This window comes from Thermobia domestica, chromosome 18, assembly GCF_964235325.1.
Source record: "Thermobia domestica chromosome 18, izTheDome1.hap1.1, whole genome shotgun sequence".
In the NCBI taxonomy this organism is placed as follows: Eukaryota; Metazoa; Arthropoda; class Insecta; order Zygentoma; family Lepismatidae; genus Thermobia; species Thermobia domestica.
In genome coordinates, this window is record NC_137471.1 from 96,459,442 (window position 1) to 96,471,899 (window position 12,458).

Here is a 12,458-nt window from a genome sequence, read left to right on the forward strand (position 1 = left end):
TCGTGTTACTATTCGGTTCAAAATATCTTGTCGCGAATTCTGTCAAGAAACTTGAAGCTTAAAATATGCAAAACGATAATCATGCCTGTTGTTCTGTACGGTTGCGAAACATGGTCGCTTACTCTGAGGGAAGAACATAGACTGAAAGTATTTGAGAACAAGATCCTGAGACGAATATTCGGACCCAGGAGGAACGGGAATGGGGAATGGCGGAAACTTCATAACGAGGAACTACATAATTTATACGGTTTACCCAACCTTGTTAGGGTCATGAAGTCTAGGAGGCTTAGGTGGGCAGGTCATATAGCTAGAATGGAAGAAAGTAGAAACGCTTTCAAAGTCTTGACTGGAAGACCAATCGGAAAACGACCATTAGGAAGACCTAGGCGCAGATGGGAGGACAATATTAAGATGGATCTCGCAGAGAGAGGAATACAAAGTAGAAACTGGATCTGGGAATCCAGACAAAGAAGTCGAATCCTAGTTTCAAGAATTGCTACCTGGGATACAGACGGTACTCAAAAGTGAATTAACTCTCTTGGGATCATGATGGATATGAGGAAAATTTTGATGAGCATTTAAATAGATTAAAAACAATATCTCAGCGTCTGAAGACTTTACCAGCGCATATTGCCTTTTTTCTACTTAAGAATTGCCTGGGAATACCGAAACTTATCTACTTTTTACGCACCACTCCCACTTGGTCCATGCCTTCCAAAGTACTTCAGCTTGATAATTGCCTGAAATATGCACTTCAGTCTATCATCAATTATTCTTTGAATGAAAATCAATGGACTCAAGCAAGCTTACCAATTCGCTTAGGAGGTTTAAGCGTAAGAAAAGTCTCTGATTTAAGCCTTCCAGCTTTCCTGTCCTCATCTTTTGGAGTGAATCCACTTGTCTCCAACATACTAAATATACCAGTTGACAAAGTGGAAATTCATCACCTGACGGAGGGATTGGAGATATGGAATGGTATATACAATAATGAGATTCCTGCCGTGTTGGACTCACAACAGAATTGGGATAAAATTATATTAACAGCAATAATTGATAAAGAATTGGTCCCTGAAAATACATCTGATATAGCCCGTTTTAAATCCTTACAAAGAAAAGAATCTGGTGCATGGCTACAGGCAACACCGTCAAAAAATATTGGAACTTTCTTGGAGAACAACACGTTTCAAATTTGTGTCGCTCTATGTCTCGGTTTAAATATCTGTCATAGTTTCAAATGCACATGTCAGGAACAGGTTGATGAAAAAGGCTTACATGCACTAAGATGTTCTAGGAGTAGAGATCGAATTTCTCGTCATGAAGAACTGAATAATATAATAAGACGAGCTCTTGCCAGCATTGACGTCCCAAGTATTTTAGAACCATCTGGAATGTCCCGAGATGATGGGAAACGACCAGATGGAGCAACATTAACCCCATGGTAAATGGGGCAACGACTGGTATGGGACGTTACATGTGTTGACACTTTTGCACCTTCTCATTTACCTTCATCATGTAAAGAGGCAGGGAATGCTGCTGAGACAGCCTGTAAACGAAAACACACCAAATATTCAAAATTAAAAGAAGACCATATGTTCATCGCCTTTGCTACAGAAACTATGGGAGTTTTTAGCCGGAAGCTAGGGAGTTCCTAAAGGAAATTGGGTCGAACTTAAGCCTCAAGACGGGAGATATCAGAAGTGCACAATTTTTACTTCAGCGTATCAGTTTAGCAATACAGAGAGGTAATGCGGTCAGCATTTTAAGTTCCTTCCCTTCTTGAAAAATGGAAGAAGTTATTATTATTATTATTATTATTATTATTATTTGAGATGAACCTGAATTTATGAACACTTTCGACTGAAAAGTTTGTAAACTAAATTTTGTCAACTCCGTGATATTTTCTCCTGTTACTTCCAAACTTGCGGAGGATGGACTTATTCGCTATTTTTAGTTATGAAGTTAATTTGTTCTGTACACATACTCACACACAAACACACACACACAAATTACTAGTTGCATTTTCCATCATTGTTACTGTCATTATCCTTATTATTTATTTTGTAAAGTATATGTAGCAACCAGCAAGTAATATGTACTTTACATATGCAAATTGACAATGTTATATTTAAATGTAATCAAATATAACTGGTAGTTGTGGCAAAAAAAAAAAATAAAGATGTAAAAGATTATATTCCATTACATGCTAAAGAAAATTGTATATTCTCAGAAAAAATGTGAATACATTAAAGAACTGGGAGAAACTGGATCCAATTGGCTAAGGATAGAAGTCAGTGGAGAGCTTTTGTGAACGCGGCATTGAACCTCCGGGTTCCCTAAGCCATAGAGTTAGTTAATTAGTTAGTTAATGTGATAATTTGTGTTCGATTACCAAAAAGGAAAGTGAGATGAAATTTATGCCCCCCCCCCCAAGAATAAGCCTCAAATCTGCCCACCTCTCAATGTTGAAGACAAGTTCGCTCTCCTGATCCTCCACAGCATTGTTTTTCAACTTCATAAATAGTTTGAACATCGCTTAAAAAAGAAAGAAAGAAAGAAAAAAGATTATGGGAATGGTCTTATCTGTCCCCTAAAATGTTGAAGACAGACTTACGCCACTGGTCGCAGTTTACGTGTTTTGACACTTGTTTTATATCCCAGCATCGGACTTTCTATTTCCGTATGTGTTCAGCTCCATTCCGCTTACTACGATTACGGTCATTCAATTCCACTCGCTGCATTTTATCTATGATGTCTTTGAGAAATTACAAGTGGCGTACATAGGATTTTGTTTTGGGGGGGGGGCATGAACAACACGGGGAAGCAGGGGGTAATTGCCCACCTTAGTTTCAGATTAACTTATTTCATTTTAGAAAAAAAAATGAAAATATTCAGTTCTATCTGTTTAAGTTTCTACCTGAAAGAAAATGTTGAGATACATTGAAGCTTAAATATATTGATTGCAGTTTTAATGCCAAGAATTGCAACTGGTGAATCTTATACGATATGACACACCAAAAATTTAGCTGTGAATCTTACCTTTTATTCTATTCATAGAAGAAAAAGGAAGCATCCTCTTGGCCTAAGTGATTTCCCTGGCTACTTATTCCCCCCTCTTGATTTTCTTTAATTCAAACATTTACCTTTATAACTTAACGATGTAAATATTCCTTTGCTATAAGTTCCGTTATGTTGATATCCACTCAAGTTGGTGTGGAACACCAGTTTCGCTTATCAGCTCCTTTTAGTTTTGGTGTTATTGACGACGGCCGGCTTGAATCACAACAACGGTCGAAAGTATGATAGGAGAAACGAAAGAAAGTAACAACTACGAAGAAGAAACAGAAGAGTTGAATGAACGAAAGAAAGAAAAAAGAACGCAGTTCTTACGTGGATGAAATTTGACAAATATAGTATTATTTCTGCACAAAGAGCATAAGAAAATGGAAAGTCAATGAAATTCTTAGAAATGGTAAGAAGGATTATTGTTATACGTGGAACGCGAAAAACTTAGAAATTTATTTCGAGGATGGGGTGTTGAGCCCGATATCCACCCCAAAATACGCCACTGGAAATTACCAAAAATTTGGTGGAAAATTTTGTTTAGAAAATGTGTACTATATGTATCACTCATTCATATAGCTGTTTTCTATATTTTTTCACCTGGTATCTTCTTGAAGGAATTAAAATTAACTTGAAATAAAACATCTCTTGTAGATATCTAAATTGCATTTTTTGTATTATGTAGCACATAACGGCATATTGTGGTCTGGAGTGAACGAAAATGTAGGGGTACCAGTATCAACCTCACCCCTCAAATACTTGGTTTCGAGCCTGCTTTACATAATAATATTTCATATGCGTCCTACTCTCCATCGACAGCGTGTATACTGTTATTTGTGATTTTTTAAAAGGAAAATCATGTAAAGGACTAAAGTGTCAAACTAATAACCAATAGGTATATCTTAAAATTTACCTTTTGACATTAACACCGGTGTCTTATTTGATTTTACGAGATCTACCGATCGTTGCAAGAACCAGCAAGAATCGTAGGCGACGAAGGTTTCATTCCTGAGATATCGAGTTGACGAAAAGGTGGAACGAAATCTTTAGAGATCTTTAAGGTTTACCTCCCATACTTATGCCGGATACGCTAAAGGAGACGGTGATGATGAGAAATGAATGAAATGGTGAAATGAAGAAAGTGGGAAGAAAAGGGAGAACCCCGAGAAATCCTAAGCACACGGTGTTTGTCCACTACACAGTTCACTTGGCGCGAGCAGGGATCGAACCAAGGACCCCATGCGAAAGAGGTGAACGCTCTACCACTGAGCCACCGCGGCCCCGAGAAGGCGGAACGATCGGCAGATAGCATAAAATCATATAAAGTACTAATACTAACTAAAAATCGCAAATTTTGAGATACGTCTATTGGTACTTTCAACGACGATAGTGCGAAAGAGCATAAGTTATTACTATTATTATTATTTTCTCTCTGAAGAGAAACTGATTGTGACATTGGCTTAGAAGGAAGTTTATTTACCATGAGGGACGTTCTAGAGGATATAGTGGCAGGAAAGACAGGGGGGGGGAACGAAGGAAGCCACAATTAATTAACGGTATCAAAACAGAAAAATCGTATGTTAAGACAAAGAGGTTAGCCAAAGACTGTGCAGGATGGAAGCTTCTCAGTTGCTGTAGATGATCTGCCAATAATGGTAGAAAATCTATGATGATGATGATAATGGGTTGATGTGCCAATTGCGAAATACCTTTTATTAGCTACCTCACAACTGCACCATTGCCCACTAATTTAAGCATACGGCGGAATGTGTGCTACTCTTTCTCTATTGCATGCATTTAGTGCTCTCTATTGTGACAGTGAGAAGTTCAGGGAACAAGTTGAAAGTGTAACTCCAGATACAAATTCGGTCTCAATTATAAAACTAATGTGGAAATTTTACATAGCGGCATTTGCCTTATCAATTCTGCGAGTGATGTTTTGAATATATTAAAATGAATCTTTATTACTTTCCATCCTGGACAGAAACATTAAATTGCAGTTCTCTCATTTGTATGGCACCGATAATTTTCAGATCGCACGTTTTAATGTCAAAATAATAACAACAATTGTTGAGTATTGCAACAATTATAAAAATGGTTATCGAAATTTTAGGATATATCTTATCTCTAATCTCTAATCTTATCTCTACATCTCTTATCTCTAACTTAGCAGGCCCACTTCATTTTTCGATTTTTTCGAACTTGAGACTGGTAGAAACGAAAATTTTTACAGTACAATCCGGTACAAACGAGGTACATACGATTCGTACAGAAAGATCTTCAGATTTGTAGAAATTTATCAGTGGTCCTGCTATGTTCACGCGAACTTAGCAGAACCACTTTACGTTTCTTTTTTTTTTCAATTTGGGACCGGTATAAATGAAAATTTTTACGGTACAATACGGTACAAACGCAGAACAAACGATTCGTATAGAAAAATCTTCAGATTTGTAGAAATTTGTATTCTGGTCCTGCTAGGTTCATGTGAACTTAGCAGAACCATTTACTTTTCGATTTTTTTTTTTTCAATTTGAGACCAGTACAAACGAAAACTTTACGGTACAATTCGGTACAAACGCAGAACAAACGATTCGAACAGAAAAATCTCCAGATTTGTAGAAATTTGTATTTTGGTCCTGCTAAGTTCACGTGAAATTAGCAGGAACACTTTATTTTTCGATTTTTTCAAATTTGAGACCGATACAAAGGGAAATTTGGACGCAGTACAAACACAGTACTGCGACACAAACGCACAAACGCAGTACAAACGATTCGTACAGAAAAATAATCAAATTTGTAGAAATTTATCAGTAGTCCTGCTATGTTCAGGTTAACTTAGCAGGACCACTTTATTTTTCGATTTTTTTTTAAATTTGAGACCGGTACAAACGAAAATTTTTACGGTACAAACCGGCATTGCAGTACAAACGTATGGTATGCAAATATTTATAATTTTCAAAAGTGGTCCTGCTAAGTTCATACTCGTGGAAAACTTAGCAAATCAACTTATAAAGTTACATCAAAACATAAAATGAAGACTTAATGTACTATTCATGAACGATTATTTTCTATTAAACTAATTTCGTATCGTTGAACCTCTATAACATTTTTACGTTAAAATTTGATTTTAGAAGAAATGGATAGTGTTCATATATTCATTGTTTCTCTTAGAATAAAAAAATGCGTAAAAAATATATTCTACTAAAGACAGTGAAAAAGCAAGGCTACTAACTTTTCAAACCTGCTTACCCGTACATTCACAGCTTGAGTCCTATAAATTCAATTTTGTTAAATTAGAGCCTAGAGAAACAAAATAAGGCTGATTTCAAAGTGTAATTAACATTTATTTCTGAACAGACTTTGTGATTCTGATCAGAGTAGAGTTGGCAAATACGACTATTTGTTTATTTTATTTATTTATTTTGGTAAATGATAACAATAACGATCGAATTGCTGCTTTTAACCAATATAAAAAAAAACAATGTCAAAATTATTAGTTTACCCATACATTTTGAATGACAACTTGTACACCCACCCATATCTGAGTTGTTAAGGGTCTTCACTATAGCGAAATTAAACTGCCTCTAATTTTATAGTTTTTCTGTAATATCTACAAAACAAATAAAAATTTTCGAAAAGCATAAACGAAGTGAACTAGATAATACGCTTTTGCATGTGATACCTTTACCACAATTCACCTATCTCCTTTTGGTATGCCGCTATTTACAGAACCCGCAAAAACTGATAAATCTATCGACAGTTGCAAGTCGAAAGCAGATAGATGAGTTGTGATAACAATATCACATGCTAAATAGTATTGTATAGTTCACTACGTTGTTGCTTTTCAAATATCTTTTATTTGTTTTGAAAATATTACAGAAAATCTAAAAAAAATAGCCGTAGTTTAATTTCGCTGTAGTGAAGACTCTGAAATCCATACAACACAGGTGAAACTCATACAGTTGACAGCCGTGTGAAAAAGATCACACACAGAAAATCATTTTATCAGGCAGGTGTCAAGCGTTGGAGAATATTTGTTGTCATCCAAAGTTTCGATGTGTAACATCTTGCACTCTTACATCTTAGCTTCAACAGTAAAAAATGAGAAATAAATTGCCACAGTTAAAGTCACCATTACCCCTGAAGATGTTAATGGGTTGATTCTATTAACGAAGTCGGTTGAGATAATCATTCTATCTACCTTGTGAAACAAACAAAATTCAAAATTTCACTTTCGTTTAAGGGTTATCATGTGAAATAACGGACTTACTAACATAACTACAGTGGTCCTACTGAAAGAAAGAAACTGTGAATAGAAGGGAAAGAGTATTGAAATTTGCAATATCTCAGAAATGTAGAAAGTGTTCCTTCCTAGGTAAGTGGCTTACTCGCGTAGTTTCTGTGCTCGTGGTCCCAGTTTCGATTTTCGGTGGGTGTACTTGCTCTTATATATACCAAGTATTGATTCAGATTCTAATTTAAATAGTAGATACCATCACATAGATCCCTGATCTTCAAAAAAGAACATCAAATTCCCGTCAGTTATATTGAGTAACAATTGATATAGACTTTGAACGGAAGAGGAAATGTTTTATCTAATTATAAACATACTGTGCAAGTTTAGGTTTTATGTACCACAGTTACAGCCTTGTTGATGGAATAATAGCGTATATGGTAAATTTTGTGGTTAACATTACAGCAATTTGGAAAGGAGGACCAAATAAAAGATAATTGAAATGTACCTAGTTGAATATCTAGTTTGTAGTACCTAGTTGAAAATAACAATAACTTTGGTTTTCAGTATTGAAAAGTACTTGTGGAATTCAAATTTGTTTACATTGGTAACGACTAACTCAGAACTTTCTGAGGATTAAATTATTATTACACAAACAAACATACAACACAATAAAATTTAAATTTAAACAGAAGAGGCGAATTCTTCAGGCGAACTACGATCTAGAAAAGATCTCAAAAGTTGCAGTATTTGAACCCTTTTTGCCACAAAAGTTAGTATAACAACAAAGAAATGGAGCAAGTTAATGAAAAGTAGAGTCGTTCATAAAACGAAACTAGACGAGACGGAATATTTGTTCTAGATAGAATTCTTTGAAAATGGAGATTTTGTTCGTATTTCCTCAACAAATGTTTATTAACAACCCTACAATACGGCGAAAGTAATTAATTCGGAAAAGTTCACAAGATATAATTTACTTTCGGGAGCTTCTTTTGGAAAAAAAAATCTTTTAAAAATCATATTAGTATATTACTTTTCCATTCTTACGTTTTATAAATGTCAGTAGAGTTCGTATAATTTCATCAAAAGGGATTCATACAATCAATCTCATACAATTTCAAGACAAGTGTGATTTTTGGCTAGCCATCTTAATATAATAAATATTTTAAAAGACAAATTCTGACCAAAGCATATATTAACGAATAAATAATAGCGTTATTATTTATTAGTTAATATATGCTTTGGTCAGAATTTGTCTTTTAATTTATACAAGAAGTTCCAAAGCTAGAATGAGTGGTATTTAGTAAATATTTATATTTCCATAGTATCTTCCTTAAGCCTCCTTTGTACGCTACTGAATATTTTATTAATAAAAGTACAATATGGCGTAAATGGTTTGTCATTGTCCCGTCCTTGACGCATTCACATTTATCCATTAACAAAGATGCAGACAATTATTCGATAAGTTTTCAGCCGTTGAAAGGAACTCTATGTTGAGTTACTGTTTTATTTAATCACTGATCAGCAGAAACATTAGGCCACCTATATAATATCTAGTATGTCCACCTTTGGCTAACAGGATAACAGCAATGCGATTTGACATGGAAGCAATGAAACCATCCGTGGTAGATGGCTGGAGGCATGGCGTACCACAACTGCATACACAAGTTACTTAAATCCCACGGAGGGGAGCTATGATCTCGGATCTGATCTTCAATGGCCTTCAAAAAGAGTTCAATTGGGTTAAGATTTGGTAAATTTAGGTTATTGGACTATTGGGCTATTGAATTGTTAATATGGGCTGTATTCGAGCAATGAAAATTCACCATTATTCTCCTCAAATTCCTGCAGCACATCGTTGTGCTTATGTTAAGGAGCGCAGTCCTCCTAAAAGATTCCACTGGTAGCTGGAAATATGGTCCCATATGAATGGTTGTACATGATCAGAAATGACATGTTGATAGCTAGGAGCCGTATTAGTATTCCCCACATGAACTACTGGGCTCATGGATGACCCCAATTCCAAAATCACAATGGAGCCACAAGGCCTGTTGTCGTCTTACTGATTACATCTCGAAGAGTTGTTTCCCTGGAAGACAATGGGTTCTGACACAGCTATTGATGTAATGAATACAGTATCGTGATTTATCGAAGCATGCAACACTGTGTCATTGCTGAGCACGATCCAATAATGATCAGTACGCTACTATTCTACCGCTTCTCACTATCTGTTACCGTTTTTGTTCTATGGCGTTAAACGCTGAAACCGGAAATTACTATTTTGAACTACTTCCGGATTGGATAGAGAGTTAATACAGGACATGGAACCTATTTCAGACGCTGAATTGATTGCAAAAAACAACATATCAATATCTCTTACTGGTTTTGCTCCGATTCCTGTCGATAGACGTTCGGATGGACTGACGGGCAAAGTTGTTCTATAAGACGTCAGACACTTTTTATGCATATAGTAGTTTGGAAGTCTAAAATTGAAGCTGTATGAGAACAATGCCAAATATTGAGATGAAATTTTTGAAAAGATGCGAATATATTTATTAAATTAATGGTTAATTAGATATAGCTTAAAATTGTCATTAACTCTTAAATTTTAATTTCTGTTTAACGAAACATTGTCCAAATATGACATGTATCAGTCGGTAGATCACATTGAGCTGAACAAGATAACAATTTTGTCTGAATAAAATAATTCTTATGCTTAGTTTCGGAGATTTTTTTTTTTTTTTAAAAAAAAGAACTTTTGTATGTCGTTTGTTGCCAATTATAACTCACAGCACTATTCTGCTGGAAGAAATTGTTATTTATGTGCTTATATGTAGCAAAACACACTATTGACTAACATACGGCATCCTTTGTTGCTTCTTTTTCTACCGGTGACACAATATTCTTTGCGCATCTACTGCTTGTAATGTATAAATTGAAATTATTATAGTAAACTGTCAGATTTTTGCAAAGATTAGAAACGATAATTAGTTAACAAGGACCAAATATGGTCAAAACTAAATGACAAGACGAGCTTGAATTTATAGTTCTCGAAGAATTACATTAAAATGAAAGTCATCAACTGCACATTTAGATGCCGTGGCAATTTTAACTGATGATGATCAAAGCAAATGTCACTCCCTCACGCATTACGTCTTGAATGATGAAGTGCAGACTCATAATTTTTTAATGTTCAGGATATCGCTTTTCCAGATTCCCTTAATGTGGTTTCCTGAGTGTCAACGGTAATCACTGGCTTCATAATTTCTTTCCTTCTTTTGATACTTACATAGATATATACATACAACTAATTGTGACTGACTTAATTTCGAACTTCAAGGAACAAATAATCTCACCTTAAACTGAGGACGACAGCTATACAGACAATGGAGACTAGAGTATGAGAAATACCAAAAATCGCTAGGACATCTAGGATTCCACATAGCAACACAGGTAACATTTATCGCTGGCGCCACAAGCGTGATTACTCATGAAGGATTCAACGCACTTACAATTACATATAAAAGGGTTCGGCATTTACTTCGCTCGAACTACCCATTCACAAGGCGGTTTCCCTCCATAGCATCACTATGACTATATTAACTATACATTTACCTGGTTGTGTACAGATGCGAATTTATCAGGCACATTTACTCATACTTTGTTAGTGAACAAATTATAGTAGAATAACTATTAAGCATATCGTCATCATCAGTAATTTCAGGCGGATTAAGTATCATTGGCTCAATAAATTACTTAGTATCGCAATAATAAAGAAAGATTATAGCATCTTGTGAGGTGAGATCGAATCATTTGAGGGGACCCTGAACTAGTTTAGTCGTACATCTTTTGTATCGTACACATTGCAAAATTATACATTAAATTCTTCACAACAACTTCAAAATCGTTATGGGAAGTGTTTTAATTATCTTTAATTAACTTACAACACATCTATATCTCATATAAGATTGCGAAATCACTGAAAGCAGTATCACTTAACTTGTAACTTTTTTATAATAATGTATATCAAGACAATCTTTATATATCTTTTTTTTCTTCTTAACGTGAATTAGATTTCCGATTTACAATCTGTCAAAATCAATACATATTGAACATATTGTGCATATGTTATCATTCTAATTAACGATATAAATTTTATAAGACTATTTTGTAAACATTCAGTGGATTACATACTTTCAATTATAATAATTAATAAATCGTATAGATAAAATATAGTATGGTACGAATATTTAAAATTTTACATTAAACAAAAGGTCATATTATGGTATTTCTTAGCATAAATAATCTCTGACATGGAATACTAAATTCAACATTTTTCTTACTTCTCCGGGACGGAGCTACTTAAAGAGATGTCAGAGTTTATTTTTCTGTAATGAAACAAATCTAAAATTTGGTTCGTTACACAAAATGCAAAATTTGATCAAGGAAAGACTGAATAATCGACTAGCCTCAAAACCGGTACGATCGTTACTGACAACCTACCATATTCAGCTGAAAGCTGTAAAAGCTAGGCAAAATTTGTCAAGGTTAATGGCATCATAAATTTTCATTAAGAACTGATTTACAGACTTGATCAAGGATTATTGTAAATATATTTGTAGTATACTTTTCGTGCAGTTCTCAATTAGGTGGAAGTAGCCAACTTCAAGTTTGGGCAATGTGAAAGTCCAAGACCAACAAATATCTGAAAACGATATGAAAAGAGAAATGAAAATCATAAGAAGCCTCACCAGTTCTAAGGGCTGTAGACGAAGATGAGAAAATACCAAATTCCTTCTTCTGATCGAGCAAAATCCGCATGATTTTTGAATCCAACATATGTGACCTCCAAAATTCCTTCAGATCGATCGTGGGTAAAGGTACATTTGATCAAATCCAAGTGCGAAACCAAATTGAATTTTATTTTTGAGAAATGGTTCTACACATTTCGGTGTAAAAATCTCGTGCAGTTATTTTAGATTATCTACCAAAGTCAGTAAGATGAAATGCCAAAACCAAGAAATACCTGCCAACTGACATGGAATTAGAACTGTAATACTAAACAGATAGAAGTTCAATGTGGACAAAGGTGAAGATAGTACAAAAAAAAAAAAAAAGTAAAATTTTGTTGAAAGTTGAAAACTCGAAACTACATTAACGTTTA